Here is a 17,597-nt window from a genome sequence, read left to right as displayed (position 1 = left end):
TCCTAACTGTTAAGAGTAGTATGACAATGGAACCAATTACCTAGGGAGATGGTGGGCTCTCCAACATTGGAGGCATTCAGGAGGGAGCTGAACAGCCACCTGTCAGGTATGCTTTAATTTGGATTCCTGCATTGAGCAGGGGGTTGGACTTGATGGCCTTACCAGGCCCCTTCCAACTCTAATATTTTATGATTTTAATTTTTCTGGTTGCCGGGAACATTTGCGGATCACATCATCTACCCTTCAAAAAGCCTTTCCCAACATGGTGTCCTCCAGATGTTTTGGATTGCAATGTCCATCATCCCCAGCCAACATGGCAAATGGTTTGGGATTATGGGATCTCTAATCCAACATCTGGGGGGTATCAGGTTGGGGAAGGCTGCTCTAATGTTTCACAGATAAAAAAAAGAAACATTATTAAAGAATACCTGTTCCACTATTTTTCATGCTTGGAAAAATAGGCTCTTCCCTACCTTTTGGATTCATTTACACTGCCATATAAGGAAATAATATATTTATTATTTTATATGATGATGATGATGATAATGATGTTATTGCCTGCCTATCACCATTAGGTCCCAGGGCAGGTTACAGAAATTTAAAGTACAGTATTAAAAACCATTAAAATACATTACATTCACAGGAGTAGGGTGGGTCTTGAAAACCTACATCTCAGGTTCTGAAGGCCAGAGTAAAGAGGCGTAGCTTTAGCATTCGTGAAAAGTGTAGAGCAAAGGTGCCAGACACACCTGTGTTGGGAGGGAATTCCACAACTCAGGGGCTGCCAAAGGGAAAACCCTCTCAGGCCACCATCCCCTGACCTTCTGAGGGTGGTGGAACTACCAAGAAGGCCCCCACTGCTGATCTTAACACCTGAGAGGGTCTGTAGGGAAGGAAGCAGTCTCTGAGATATTTAGAGTCTAAGGGCACATTCACACTGTACATTTATTCCGCTATTATTCCACTTTAAACAGTCATGGTTTCCCCCAAAGAATCCTGGGAAATGTAGTTTGTGAAGGGTGCTGAGAGTTGCTAGGAGATCCCTATTCTCCTCACAGACCTACAATTTCCTGAGTGGTTTAACAGTCTGTCCTTCCCAGAGAACTCTGGGAATTGCAGGTCTGTAAGGGGGATATAGCTTTCCTAACAACTCTTAGCACCCTTCACAAACTACACTTCCCAGAATTCTTTGGGGGAAACCATGATTGTTTGAAGTGGAATAATAGTGGAATAAATGTACAGTGTGAATGTGGCCTAAGTCATTTAGGGGTTTAAACACTAATGTGAGCACCTTGAGTAGGAATTCAAAAATTTCTAAATCACCCTTCATTCAAATGTCCTTCATCCAAACCACCAGAATGGTGTACAACATTAGCATTTTGCTTAAAAGATTATTTTTAAAATATAATTGCTGTGCAATATTATCAAGAGATCCAAAATATACTCCTACAGCTGCAGGGTGTGAAATGGCAGGCTGTGAAAATCCTGGTGCTTTTATATTCATAGATATGCCTTTAAATGCATTAGAGATAAGATGCTCTCATTCCAGAAATCATGGGACGGGAGCTGAACTCTATAGAATGATAAATCTAGCAACTTACACTAGCAAGTTTTTCACAAGACATGCCTAAAAAGAAAAAAAAGTAGAGGCAGGGGAAGGAAACACCAGAGCTGAGGAGTAGCCTCCTAGTAAATACCAGAATGAACTTTCAAAAGTTTGACCCAATTTTGTAAGTCCTGGGCTCCTATTGGGAGGAAGGGCGGGATATAAATCTAATAAATAAATAATTAAATAAGTGTGTATCTACTGCAAAAGTGTGAGAAAAGGGGGTATTGAAGGTATAGGTATGAAATTCATAGGTGCTCCCTCAATTCCTTGCTGCAGACCACCATTTTTAATTCCTCATAATGCCCGTGGAATATTTAAGCCTCAGTTGTCAGTCTTGGGAGGAAGGTGAAGAAGGAGGACTCCTACAGGAAGACTGTAGAAGCTCAGTGGTAGAACATCTACCTTGCATGCACAAAGTCCCAGATCCAATCCCTGGCATCTCCATACAGGGCTGAGAAAGACCCCTGTCTGAAATCCTGAACAACCGCTGACAGTCAGGGCAAACAATTTTAGTGAGCTAGATGGACCAGAGGTCTGATTCAGTATGGGGTAGCTTTCTATGTTTCTATGAGATCTACTACAGGCAGGCTATTGATGAGGCAAGGGAGAAAGAGTCAGTGACCGGTGAAGCTTGGATAAGTTATACCAGAGCTTGAAAGTAATTCATTACAAGTAACAAATTACTTGTAATTCATTACTTTTTTGAGGAATGAGTGGGTAAATCCTTTACATTTTGATTGTAATAGAATAAGGAATAATTTTATTACTTTTGAGGAGTAATTGTAATGTTTTCAGCATCACTTTTGGGCACTACTTGGGGGGGAGCAGGGGAAGTCTGCTACTTTGATTTGTGAATGAAAATCATGTGCCTCAAACTGGACTTCTGTGCAGCATGGCTCTTCCCTTGTGCTCTGTGGGTGGGTAGGAGGCGATGAGGGAGGTGGTGGAGAGTGAGATGGGTTGGAGTGGAGAAAACAATTGTTTAAAAAAATGGATGGTGGTGGTGAAGAATGGAGTGAAGGGAAAAAGGAGCTGGAGGACAAGAACATGGATAAAGGAGGAGAAGGAGGCAGCAGGAGAATGGAGATAAAGAACTGTGGAGGTGAAAGATGACAGTGTGTGTGTGTATGTGTGAATACTGTGTTTGCACTTAAAATCTAAGAATCATAGAATAGTAGAGCTGGAAGGGGTCTATAAGGCCATCAAGTCCACCCCCCTGCTCACTTGGCACACAATTTGCAGCATTTTAACTTTTTTGCATCTCAGGGGAAAATGTTTGCTTGGATGAGTGTCCCTTAGTTGGTGGCAGAGCAGGGTCCGGGAAATGATTAAGTGAGAGAGATTATGCTTGCTGGCTGAGTGGGGGGGTGGTGCACTTGATTTGACATGCAAATATCTGAATAGTGGCCTCTGCCTCCCTTCCCACCTCCCTTACCAACAGAGAGACCACCATTGCTATCTTATGGATAAAAAGAATTATTCTACTGCCTCTGTATGTGTGTGTTTATTTTTAATGTTGTTTTAGGCTACTTAGATGTGCAGCAGCCAAGGCCAGCACCTTGTAGGCATTTTTAAAAAAAAGTAACTGAAATGTAATTGTAGTGATTACTTTTGAGAAAAAGTAAAGTAATCAGTTACTTTCAGAGCAATTTCAATCGTAATGGTAATTACTACTTTTTGGGGGCATGTAATTGTAACTGTAATTTATTACTTTTTAAAAGTAACCTTCCAAGCTCTATGGGCCCCCAATCAAAATCCTAGAGAGGGGGTAAAGAGGGGTCTTGAAGCCCCTATTGAGGAAAGGAGGGAAGCCATAGACAACCTATCCCTGGGAAGCCAGAAAGGGAAATAATCTGAAGGCAGGGCCAGAAGAGAGTGGGAAGGGAAAACTAAAGGTTGAGAGAACAGGACGGCAGTGAAGCAAAAAGGCTCTTTGAAGGGCCTTCTTTACAATACTTTCCAGGCCTAGTGGCACTAGTGACTGAGGAATAAATTATGTTTGGGCAGATAACCAGAGAAGTCTAGAGTTGGAGACCATCATCGCCCATGTCACCTGATCGCAAGCCCAAAACTCCATCCTTCAAGAAGTCAATTGAACCTCCACCTATTCCAGATCACGATGTCATACTTACCTGATATCCTGAAGCTCCTCTATGTCTCTCACTTCCATGAAAAAAGTGTTAGGAATGTAAACCTCATCTGATGCTACACCCAGTGCTGCAACTTGGAGAAATAACAAACAATAAAGTAACAATAAAGAGTATGTGAACAGTCTTGAAATAAGACTTCTTGAAGGAAGCAAAATGATGGACTTCAACTGCTTTGATGTACCCTTCCCACTTGATCCGTTCACAGCTGATTGTATTGATTTGAATGTACAATAGCAGTACAATTAGAACTTATCTGTAAAGATATATTTTTTAAAAAATTAGAATTTACCTTATCTAGAAGAAATATACGTGTCTCCTTGCTTATGTCTAATCTCTTAGGAATTTTAGAAGATAATTGAGTATGTAGGTGTAAGCCTCCTTTCACATATTTTAATCTCTAGAAACAGTTATTTATGGGACAGTTGAGTTATTATTTTCACACAATATCAGCCTGTATAAAAGGATGACAATTTCTAGGCAAAATAGCATCCTGTCATCGGAAACTCCTTGTCTGTATACCTGCTAGCTGAAAAGCTTTGATACAGAGTTGGAAAGACTTTTGATTTAGATAAAATGTGTTCCCTTTTAAATCTTGAGATCTAAACTTTGTAGCAGGAAATGTTTAAGCATCAAACACCCATCTTGGGTTGACCTTGGGACCACCATCCTTGCGCTGCCTCAGATCCAGTCTAGAATAAGTTTGGGGTGGGGCTAATTTGTAATTAGGCTTTTAAAACCCTAACTAAAATGTAGTTGGGAGAGGGGTCGGAGGAGAATCTCTCGGCTGAGACAGGGGTCACTTCTGCAGAAGGCATTGATCTTGGGGAGGAGGGAGGTGTTGCAGCACCCTGCACAATTGACCTCTCTGCTGAACAGCTGTTGAATGGAGGGGTCAATCCTGCATGAGTGATGCTCTGCAAGTGAGTTTTTTTTAGAAAGTCACTTGTAGAGCATGACCCGCACTGTGCAGAATTGCCATGTGGGGGGAAGGTGTCAGGCAGGCAAGAAGCTTCTGCCATAAGTCTTGGTCTTTCCATGAGGTTTTCCTGCCTTGTCTGGCTCTCCTTGCCTGATGATTGCCTGCTGATAGCCACAGATTGTTCTGGGTTATCCAACCAGACCCTTAGCTATCAGTGGTGGTTTGAACCTGTTTTGTTTGACACCCATGTCCCTCCAAGTAGGCCTAATCTGTCTCTGGTCTTGGCCAAATCTGGTGCACAGTCCTAGAATTCAAATTGTAATACAATAAAATGCAATATAAGACATTACCAATACAATAAAAATATAATTAATAATCAATACAAATACTTGGATGCTGTCTTCAACCATAAATCCACAGACATACTGCAAACCACCTGAATGAAGTTGGTGGTCCATTGGTGGTCCACGGACTACAGTTTGAGAACCCCTCTCCTAGGGCTTCCTATATGTTGGAACTATAATTTGATAATAACAAAGTCTATATCTGTAAGAGAATGACCCACCTGTTCTCAAATGGGAGGGTGGATTTCACTTCAGCAGCCCTAGTAAAACAGGAACAGTTAGTGAATGAGTGCATCATTGTGCACCATATGCTTGATATTTAAATGCAAAGGTCAGTCATTTGCATGTAGATAGAACACCCTCCCCAAATGCCAAGGTATTGTTGAACAGTGTTGTCATGATGGGGGGTAATGGGTATCAAAGCTGTATCCTCAGAGATGGGAAATAACTTCTTGGAAATGCTGCTGTTTTCCACCAATGCACTTCTGCATGAAAGAGTCATGGTCATATGCAGTTTCAGAAGAATTTTTGCATGCTGTAAAGTACATGGAATAGGTCTACTCTAGGCTAGGCCTACAGAAAAGTCATCCTTGGCCCACACAATCAGTACTGGGTAGTGTGCTTTTACTGAATGCTGAAGTCAGTATATGCAGCCAAAAAAGTCTGGACTTTCTGTTTCCAAATATTGGTATTTTTAATAGCTGTCAATTAAAATACCGTCCAGGAGAATATTATGCTACTACTGAAATTCTCTCTGTTGTGAAATGATAATCACTGACAATTCATACCAGAGGAGTCTAATTCACAACAATGAGGCTACACTGGTGTAAATTCCCAGTATGCTGAATTGCTTTTTTCCAGCACAGCTGCTTCTGCCCTGTCACTTTATAACCCTTTGTGTTACTCAGTATGTCAGATTCATTTTGACTCAGCTACTGTACTGCTAAGGTTGTCATAAGGAAGCTAACCTAGCATATGCAGGTGACAGAAGCTGTGACCCACAAACTAGTTAACTCAGAGTACACGGATCTAACTTCTGCTTAAATAAAAATCAATGGGACTAAATCGGCTTAAATCCATGTTTGTGGCTTGACTGCAATGTGCATTGGACTGATCGTTACCCTGCCAAGCATCTTTCATGATCATCATATACTTAAATGTACTCAGTTACGAAACCATGCAGGCTGGATGCAAAGTTATTAACAATACACTATGGCAAGGCTTAAGACAGGGCACTGAGCTGCTTTAGCCTACATTGCTCTATAATACTTCTCATTATATTGCCCAATAGATGACTGCAGCTCCGTAGCTATTTTTAGATTTCCTTGTAACAAAGTCAAGTGTGGGAAGTGTTCATTTTATAGACTTCAGAAAAATGATCTGGGTGTGAAATTGAGTATGCAGGTTTCACAGAAACTCAGCAGTTTGGTGGTTTCATATCAAGAATGCATATTATTGCTCGCTCCCCAATTCCCTGAGCAGTGGGATGTTTCGGGGTAGTGCTACCGGCTTTCATTTCATTTGTGGAGAAAAAGCACTGGGAATTGTGATGCCTTTCTTGGTAAGGTTTGCTTTGTTTCCTAATACAAAACAAAAGCAGAGTATAATGAAGGCCAACACGCTCCTATAAATTGGCCATGCAACATGCATTATTTCCCAGGAAGCAACTGATGCGCCATCCAGCAAAGCCACATCCATGTTTCCAGCTAAGTCATGCTAGGTCAGCCTTTGCCAACCTGGTGCCTTCCAGACATTTTGGACTACAACTCCCACCAATGCCAGTCAGCATAGCTATGCTAGCTGGGTCTGATGGGAATTGTAGTCCAAAACATCTGGAGGGCACCAGGATGGCAAATCCTTTGCTGGAAACTATATTTTCTCTGTCATTCTCTCTTTAAACTGCAAATAATCTGCTTTTCACTATTTCTCTGCCCTTTCCCTTGTTAGAGGGGGCCATCTTCTCTTGTTTCATTCTGGAGTAAAGATATGAGACACCTTTCACCAACTTCAGTTGATAATTTCAGGCGTGCCTATTTATCATGAGACCCTCTTCTCCAGCATATCTAATCACAGATTTTAAGTAGAGTCTAGATCCTGTTAGCTTGAAAGCAAATTGCCTCCTCCATAAGTCTGAATCACAAGGACTTGGGGCTATTCCTAGGGGGATGCCAAAGCAATTCTGGCTGCATACACACCATACATTTAAATCACATCGAAAGCATATTCTCCTCCCCCAAAAACCGTGGGAACTGTAGTTTACCCCTCACAGAAGTATAATTCCCAGCTTTCTTAAAAAAATTAGAGTTCCCAGAATTCTTGGGGGGAGGGAGATGTTTTTGGTGTTTTAAATTTATAGTATGTACACAGCCTTAGCTATTGTCAGGCATTCGGCTTCCTTCCCATTCCTGATGGCTTGTCATCAGAGATCTGTCATTTCAGCCCAGTAAGGGGGGTGGAAGGGAAGAGGCGAGAGGAGCTGGGGCGGGGAGATAATTTTGGCCTCGGTGTGGAAATGAGCCAAGCCCATTTCTAAGAAACATAAGCTCAGCATATTTCCAAGCCAATTTCATGCAAGCCACAGGTGGGTCACCCATCTCTACTGCAGAATATATACTACATCCTGCTACAGGCCCTCTCATTCAGGCTTACTTGGAATGGCAAATGAGAAGTCCCACAGTTCACCTTCCCTGATGCACCTGGAGCATCATTCCTTTATGCCCTAGTCCATTTGATCATACTACTTCTGTTTCAGGAGAGGAGAAGGTGTGATTCCACCAGAGAGATCTCACAGCTGATTAATCCTCTCAATTTTCTGAGAAAAGCCTACGAGTATAGGGTTGATCACACACCCAGAAGAGACACTGTCCTTATGATCCTCTTTGCCTTTTCCATAGTTTCAGTTCTAGCACCCACTACTTCAATACTAGGGCCGTCTTCTTCATATGGTAGTAAGAAGAGTGAAAATAAGGTCTCAATGGGGCAAAGCTTAGCCAAAGCTGCCTCCTGCTGGACAGCTTTTCCGGAAACAGAAATACAAACAGTGCTCAGTGCAATGCCGTGACCTACCAAACTTCCAAGGGATAGTGTGCAGTACTGATTATTGTGAGGAAGCAATTGAGTCTGAAGCAGTAGTGATCAGCAGGATGGTGGTACTTACCAGACTTTCCATCACTGGCATCGCTGTGGCTTACCAGTGTGGGGGGGGGGAGAGAAGGGGCAACAGCCAGGTCAGTGCAGTGCAAACACACTGATGCAGCCAATCTGGCACTCCCAATCTGAAGGACATCGAAAGGAGAATAAAATGGGAAGGGGAAAATGCCCCCTTTTTAAACTACTCCCAGTTAGCTTCAGTGCATTGCTTAAAGCTGTCCACGTTCCATCCATTAAGTCCACATGCTGCACTCATTTACTGATCGCTTCCCATAGGATATCCATATTTCATTACTTCCCTGATTAAGGCAGAGTCAGTTGTGAATGTTCAGCACACACACGCACATCACACAAATGTATATGTGTGAAGAAAGGCTGAAGAGCTTTCCTATCTTGCTTTTTTTTTAAGGTTCAGTGCTGCTGCTACCATTTTGCAAAGGTTCTCCTGAGTGGGCTACTGTGGCTCCCCCTCCCCCAATACTCCTGAATGCTTGAAAATCAGAATTAATTGAGCAAGAATTAATCAGCAGCTCTGTTAAAAAGGTATTGTGAGAAAGATGCACATATGAGGGGTGTCCATCGGCTCTGTGTGTACAATTGTTGTTGTTAAAAATATATATCCCGCCCTTCCGTCCAGGAGGAGCCCAAAGTGGCAAACAAGTGAGAAACAAAGCATATTAAAAATATCTTAAAATCATGCAGATGTACCATGAATAACAAGGCAAATCAGGGTTATTCTGGTCATAATCTCATGTTTCTGAGTCAGACTGTGGCTTGAGATGGATCAGAAAAGTTTCTGAGTCGCTCTGTAGCCTACGTTTTGTCCAAAAAGTTAAACTCATGGCTTTCTCCCTCCCTCTTGTTTGAGAAAGGAAACCAAACTGATTAGGGATATGCTCAAGAGAAGAAGGGATGGAGTGGAGGGTGAATTTTTTATTTTGACAGATAGGTCCAACTTTTAATTACAGTGAATTATTTTCCAAGGCCACTTCAACCACAGTGATTTGGAGAAGGAATGCTGAAGTTAAAAAAAAAGTTGTCCTTCATGTGGGATATCATTCTCCTCTCAGTTTTGGTTGTGAGACCAGGGTGTAAGTAAAGGAGTTAGACTTTACTTTAGGGTGGCCTGCTTTCTCAATTGTTCTTTTTCCTTCTCCTCCCCCCCCCAAAAAAATAGTTCTCTTTTTTTCTTCATGGAGGGTACTTGCAGAATAGTGGAGGGCATTAAGAATTAGCGGTGACTTTTCCAGTTTTTTTATATAACAAAGGAATAGGTTCCTGGACCTATTTGTCTGAAGTTTAGTGTGTTTCTTACCTGGGGGCACCTCCATCATGTACTGAGTTTTCAAACTGTCCAGAAAATCTGGAATATGGAATGTGATTTCAATTTTCCTACCCCAAAATGATAAAGTCTGCACTTGTGGCTCAACTGTTGCACTTACCTTTCTGAAAGTTATAATAATAATAATAATAATAATATTTAATTTGTTTGTCGCCTATCTGGCAATTAGCCACTCTAGGCGACGTACATTAAAATGAGATAAAATACAAAAATTCAAATGCAATCACATAATAACAATAAATAAAATATTGGACAGTCATCGGTACATATAAAAACAGTTATAATAGCAGCATACGACAGATGACAAAATCATGGAGATTTACCCATCCCAAGGACCTCATAGGCCTGTTGGAATAGCCACGTCTTCAGGGCCTTGCGGAATACGTCTAGGGAAGGGGCATGTAGGAGATCACATGGGAGGGAGTTCCAGAGAGTGGGGGCCACCACAGAAAAGGCTCTCTCCCTAGTACCCACCAACCTAACTGTTTTGGTTGGCGGGATTGAGAGAAGGCCTTGTGTGGCTGATCTAGTAGGCTTCATCACCTTAAAAGGGATGACTGTGCCTGTATCCAATTCTGGCAGAAAAAAAATTCGAGACTTTTCTTTTTTGATTTTTTAAAAGGTTCTCTGCATGAAAACTCTTGGTGGATCTGCTTGATGCTGGGCATGTTTAATCCACCGAGGAGGGACTTCTTTGCTTGCAGATTTCATCCACTTAAGTGAACAGAGAAAGTGAACAAAGTCATAGCCATTTTTAGTTTCTCCAATATAATCAACAGGGTGAAACTGAGCATTGGATTTAACAGATCAAATTTGGACCTGAATAATGAATCAAACTGACACAAAGCAGATTTGGAACTGATCGGGCTGCTTCAAAATGCTACAGATACAGATGCAAGGCGGATCTTCTGGTCACTGCACACTCCTAACATTCTTACATTAGATTTTGTGTGTTCATACTTGAGGGGTAGGGAGCATTTTTCAGCCCAAGGGCTGCATTCTCCTGTGTATGACCTTTTGGGTTGCATGCTAGTTGTGGGCATGGCCAGTGACTGTTACCCTAGCACTGTAAAGGCTACAGCAGAGGTGGGTGGGGTCAGCAGTAAAAGTGGGTAAAGCAATGAATGTGATTCGTATAGGGCAGGCACCAGCCTACTGGGGGTCTTCTGGCACCAGATTGCTGTGGGCCTCTCCCTCCCCCCCCTCTCTCTGTGTGCGCACTAGTCTCTGTGCACACGCATGCACACACACTTAAATATGCCTGGTTGCTTCACCTCACGCATCAGCGTGCATGCCTGCCATCACCAAAGATGGCAGCAGGGGCTTGTTGATGCCCCCACTGCCATCATGGGTGATGGCGGGTATGAGCACTGACACACTGATGTGTGAGGTGAAGCAACCGGGCATATTTAAGCAACTGCCAGCTGTGCACACATGCAGGGGACCCCTGATGGCTGGGTGAGTAGAACTCCACCCTCCCAGCTGCAGCACCCTTGGCCAATACCCATCCTGGCCACCCGCTGGAGCCGGGCTTGGATTTTTACCACTGCAAAGCAGGCTGCATTCCAGCCACACAAAAGTCAGAGGCAGAGCTTGGAAAAGTTACTTTTCCCATCAGCCCAATCCAGTGGCCATGCTGGCTGGGGCTGATGGGAGTTGTAGTTCAAAAAAGTAACTTTTCCAAACTCTGGTCAGAGGTTTCTACACGCATGCACACTTCTCTCAATCCTCAATCTGGACAAGCCTGGGGCATTATCACAGTTCAAGGGCAAATTATCTCACCTAATTCTTCATTCTGTGTTCAAGGGCATTCTGTGTTCCAGGAGAAGCTCACAAGGAGGGTGCAGAGCACGACCAGTGATGTACATGACCTGAGGAGAGATGTGTGGCCTTGAGAGAGGGCTGGAGAGCCACATTTATCCCCCTGGACCTGAGAATCCCACCCCTGTCATACTTGGTTGTGGTTCATGTAAGGCACCCAAGGATTTGAAAGTAAATATAAGAATCCTAGATTCACATATCTTTGGTAAGTGAGTTCTGCTCTGTATTGACTATACTTTGTTCTTGTTTTTTCCAGTTTAAATCTTAGGTGATGAGCAAGGAATGACACAGACTTAATAATGTGCAGACAATAAAGCCAATTATGCAAAGATCCTGGTCCCACATTCTCACCACCAGCTCCTACTATTAATAAATTGGTTTAGAACTAATGAGGCAGATTAATCAGTTTATTAATCATAACCTCTTATATTTAAAAGCAGGAAGCCATCACCCCCTTGTTTGAAATTATTATACTGACAGGCCTTTCTCTTTCTATATTTAGCTTCTACAGCCCCATAGCATTTGCATAAATGCTGCGCCTGAATATTTTTCATATAAAAATGCAACATTGTATGGCTTAAAGATACAAACAGCATGTACTGAAGAGAATATTTCAAAACCCTTTAACTTTTAAGTCATGTGTGTGCATATATTACTGTGAGTTCATTTGAAGGCATTTACTTAGGCAAGACATAGAGAGAAATCAGCTAGCACAGTTTAAATAAGGAAACTCTGAAATTCAGAAAGGATTAGATATATGACATGGAGGTGCTTTTCCATTAAGTTTGACTGATTTAGGCTCAAGTCCAAAACAATCCCTTGTACAGTATAATTGACTGACAACTTATTTATTTTATTACATTTAAATCCTACTTTTCTTCCAACAAGGTAGATCTTTCTTGGGAATTTATTCTGTTTCCCATCAGCCCTTCCTCTATGCATGTCAATGAAGAGATCTTTGTCTTCCAGGGACAAGACCCTCTATTCCCAAAAATCCATTGGGAGAGGGGGAAAGAAGACCTCAGCTCCCCCAATCTTTTCGGGGGTGGACATTTTCCCCACCCCAGTGTTTCCTGAGGATTTGTGCTATTTTCCACCCCCCTTCCCATATGCAAGTCACAGGAGATCTCTCTCTCCCAGGGAGAAGAGGCTATACTCCCCAAAAGCCCAATGACAGAGTGATTGATGAGAGGTGGCATTTCCCCCACCCCAGTCTTTCCTAAGGATCAATGCTCTCCCCCCCCAAAACCACCCCTGCCCTCTATGATTCCTCTCATACCTACCCCCAAACAGCAAGGTCTGGCTTTGTGACAGAGCCACAGCAGCTATCATTCTGAATCATAAGGGGGCAGGGCTTGGCATCATCCTCCCAGAAGGAGTGACAGTCCTTGCAATTTGTATCCAATTCTAGCAGAAAATGAAAACAAAAAGGTTATGTTTTGTTGGTAACATTTAAATATGCCCTGCATGAAAATACCTGGATGTATCTGCCTATAATTTGACAGGCTCAATCCACTCTGGAGGTCCTCATACCAGCAAATTTCATCAATTTCTGTGGACAGAAAAACAGCTATTCTATTTTTTAGGTTCCCCATTATATCGAATGGGGAGGGGGGATCCAGAGCTTTGAATGAGTTGCATTGGAAAGATACAAAAATCAGCTCTGAAACGTATTGAGCTGCTCCCAAAAAACAGAGATACAGTTGAATCTTGTTGCCAGTGCACATCCCAAAGATAGACAGACAGACAGACAGACAGACAGACAGACAGATATAGATCACCCAATAATAATGAGGGTAGAAACACACTCACTGTTCTGCCAATTCCAGTGCATCTCCACATCTCTCTTCTGAAAACAGGAGCACACGACTCTTGTCAAACCCCACCACTTTATACTGTAAAACCTGGTGGGATCAGCTTGAGTGCTTTTTTTTTTTTTTTTAAATCAGCTTCAAAGAGATTTTGCAACTGATTGGCTGATCAACCCGTTCCCCTTCCAGGTGTGGTTAATGGAAATGCTTTGCTGTAGGCAACTAGTGTACTCACAGCCTAATTCTCTGAGCAAGATACAAAAATGATAAAAACAGTTTAAAATTATTAAAAATCATTTTAAATCAAAGTTGTCTAAAAACCATAACAAGCAGCAATTGATACAAAGCCACCCTGGGAGGAAAGGCAGGATATAAATATTTAAAATAATAATAATATTAATAATAACAACAACAACAATAATACTAATAATAAAGCCTTAAAAGTGCCACAGAATTAAGCAACTACATTAAAACACAGCATAATGCTAGAGATTAAAAGCACATAGTTTAAAAGGCCTGTGGGGGTGAAGGGTGGAGTGCAGTGCACACCTAATCTCCTGGTGCTGGATTAATTGTCATTTACTGGGACGGTGAAGTGGGGAGGTGACTTGGCAGAGATGTCTACACTGTGCTGGACTGTCACCAGGAGTGCTGGATTGGCCCTTCCCACCAGCCATTACTGGGAGCATTCCACACTGTAACATTTTGTTGTAGGTTCCACTTGCAAAGCATAAAAAGCAATGATCTTTACATTTACCATACCCTCTGAAAGGATATCTTATTTTATATTCTATCCTAAAACACCTTGCATCTTTTAATGAAATGCTTGCACCGTGTAATATGATGTTGAGTTTAATGCATAAAATATACACTCTTAAATGGCAAAATCTGTCAATTAGGGTGTTCAAAAAAGAAGCTCCCCTAAGGCTACCAATAGCTTCATTTTAAATAGAGTGTGACAAATATTCTCTAATGTGCAGCACTGAAATCCCTCAGCAATAATGGATCATTTAGTGATTAATAGATTGATATGGAATGCTGCATTTTAAACCGAGACCTCATCTCAGACCAGACGCTTAGCTCCTAGTGAAGAAAAAAGAGTTAAGTTGATGAATTGGACACTTGGATCACCCTGTTATCTGTTCAACTATTTTTCTATATTGTTGTAAGTCCTATTAATCAGAGCCATTTTTATCAGACTGTAGCTGTGAAGGGCAAGGGTTCATATCCAATGTATGAAAAGAATTCATTTATTTGGAAAAGTGGCAAACAGGTCTATAAATGGAACCCAAGACTTGTGGCTATGATGAAAATGGTTAATCGGATATGACACCATGCATATCTAGAAAGGGTGAGGGCACTTGTAGCCCTCCATATGTTATTGGACTCCAACTCCCGTTAGCTCCAGCCAGCAGAAGCAATCATCAGTGATGATGGGAGCTGTAATTCTACAACATCTGGAGCATCACAAGTTCCTTATCACTGTTCTAGACTCAACACAAGCCAGTCCATATGCCAGTTGACCAGAGTCAGTAAAAGCATGGACTGCTAGAACAAGACCACCAGTTCTGTTTCTTTTAGCTCATGGACATGGTGCATCTAAGCTTTGAATATAATTTATTTGGGGGGGGTGTCACCATGCTTGAGTTGCTTATCCACAAAGTGCTTAAGGTGATTCAAAACACAATTATGTCAATCAATGCCACAACTGCTAATATACATGCCATTAAAATCAGCACACAGTTAAAAACCCATTGGTGGCCACAATATTTTATCCTAAACCATTCCTCAGAACAAGGCTACATCCTGGGCACTGGGGGAGAAAGAATACTGTGGCTGGGACACCAGGAGAGGAGCTCTGCTGTTCCCACCTCATGTAGGATTGCTGCATTCCAGTCCCACAAATCTGGGCAGGTTGATTTGCATATTATGCAATTATGTAAATTAAGTATATTAATGGTTGCATTGTCCAGTTGTTTTGTTTTTGTGTGTAATAATTACCCCCAAAACCTGGGGGAGATATGAGGAATCTTTTCTTTTTTTAAAAAAAAACACCTTACATTTTCATCCTTAAATGCCTAGACTTTGGTTTCCAATACTATGGAATATTTATTTATTAAGAGGATTTATATCCTGCCCTTCCACTGTTAAAAACAAGTCAATATTCAGATAATAATTTTAGAAATACTATAAGTTCTAGATCTAAATCCATTGTGCTACTGGTCCAACTTCGTAAATAATATTTTCCTGCTGATTTTGTTCCTTGTAGTTCTTTAACATCTGTTGTAGCTTACTAATTCTGTATTGCAATACCGTGATGTTGGTCTGTACAGAAGACTGTAAAATATATGAAATATCTCTCACTGACTTGTGAAACTGAACATCTATGCTAAATGAGGCAGGCAGAATAGACTTACCTGGGAACAATAACAACATATTCCAGGGCTATGGGAAATTCTGATCATATCAATGTATTTCTACCATCTCCGATTGGTAGCCCAGCTATGTCCCTATCTGGACAGTGACGACCTCGCCTCAGTCATCCATGCTCTGGTAACTTCTAGATTGGACTACTGCAATGCGCTCTACGTTGGGCTGCCCTTGAAGATAGTTCGGAAACTACAGTTAGTCCAGAATGCAGCGGCCAGATTGTTGACGCGGACCAGAAGGTCCGCTCATATAACACCTGTTTTGGCCTGTCTGCACTGGCTTCCTATTTGTTTCCGGGCTAAATTCAAAGTGCTGGTTTTGACCTATAAAGCCTTACACGGCATGGGACCGCAATACCTGGTGGAGCGCCTCTCCCAATATGAAACTACCCGTACACTGCGCTCAACATCTCAGGCCCTCCTCTGAGTACCATCCCATCAAGAAGCTCGGATGATGGTGACTAGAAATAGGGCCTTTTCAGTTGTGGCTCCCGAACTGTGGAATGGTCTGCCCGATGAGGTGCGCCTGGCGCCGACACTGCTACCTTTTCGGCGCCAGGTGAAAACCTTTTTATACGCCCAGGCATTTTAAAGTGTATTTTTACAGTATTTTATTACTATGTTGTATTCTGGATGTTGTTTGGTTCTCGTATTGTTTGTGTGTTTTTGTTTTTTGAGTTATTATATTTATTGTATTTATATATTGTGCCTGCTTTTACCTTTTATGTACACCGCCCAGAGAGCCTTCGGGCTTAGGGCGGTATATAAATTAAATTAAATAAATAAATAAATAAAAAATCCTCAGTATGAGGTAGTGAAAGAAAATGAACAAAATCTATTTGAATTACTCTACATATCTCTTTTTTTAAAAAAAAAAATACATAGAAAAGCTAACAAACATAAAAATTAATTAAGGCTCTAATCCAATACACACTTACCTGGGAGTAAATCTCATTGAGCCCAATGGTACTTTTTGAATATCTACTATTTGAGTAGTCATGTATTGGATTGCACTGTAAATGATACATGTTTACTAGTCTCAAAAAGCACATCTAAAGTACATTTAAAAGTACATCTAAAGAGACAATCTGATCATGATCATTACAGTAATCAACACATTTATTTTGTTTCTCTAAAAAGATTTTGTCACTCTACATTTAATATTTACGCCTCATCTTTTTAGCTCCGTTTAAAAAAACATAGGATAACACAGGGGCAGAATGGCTATAATATGTGATCAATGCAGTTTGTAGCAGTGTACTACATAGGAGAATGTTATTATAAACTACGAACCAAAGTCTATGTAGAACATGGGTGTGATATTAGAGTTACCCAAGATAAAAGGTTTTAAATCTTTTACAGAAATTGTGAAAGGATTTTAGACTTGATTTTGTAGACTAGACAAGAGATTAGCAGGATCTCCTCTATGACTAAAGGATGCTTTTACATTGATCCCTTTGGGTTGAATATTGCCTGGGACTCAGGAGCTGCCAGTCTTCCCCCCCCCCCAAGGCCACAGCTCATGTGCGAGAAACACCATCCCCTGGACTCACCATAGCAACCTGACCACGCAAAGGGCAGCTGCAGTAGCAACAAAAAATTACTTGTGGGCAGCATGTGCACCCACCAAAGCTCTAAAAGAAAAAGCAAGTGATGTAGGCTTATGGGTTTTATGGATGGAGACTGGCATTGCTCTAAAGCCCTGGTCATCTCTACGGTGAAAACTCTAAATACTTTGCATTAGAAGTCTGGGTGAAATGGGCAGAAAACTGCCTCCACGTTTTGCCTGCTATCTCTGGATCCACAAGGGTTAGAGACTAGCTTTTATTTTTTAAAAAAATGAAAGCTGAGAATCCGGGCCACTTAACGGACTAAGCGGGCACTGGGTGGCATGGATAGAATCTGAGTAAAACCCGGCTAACCGGGTAATATGGCAACCCTAACCTCATGAAGCACTAGCAAAAGACAGTTTTTTTAAAGAAGAAATAATAAGGAAGCTATCACTGCAGCGGTGAAAGGTAC

The sequence above is a fragment of the Rhineura floridana genome, chromosome 1 (assembly GCF_030035675.1).
Source record: "Rhineura floridana isolate rRhiFlo1 chromosome 1, rRhiFlo1.hap2, whole genome shotgun sequence".
NCBI lineage: Eukaryota > Metazoa > Chordata > Lepidosauria > Squamata > Rhineuridae > Rhineura > Rhineura floridana.
This window is presented reverse-complemented; position numbering follows the sequence as displayed.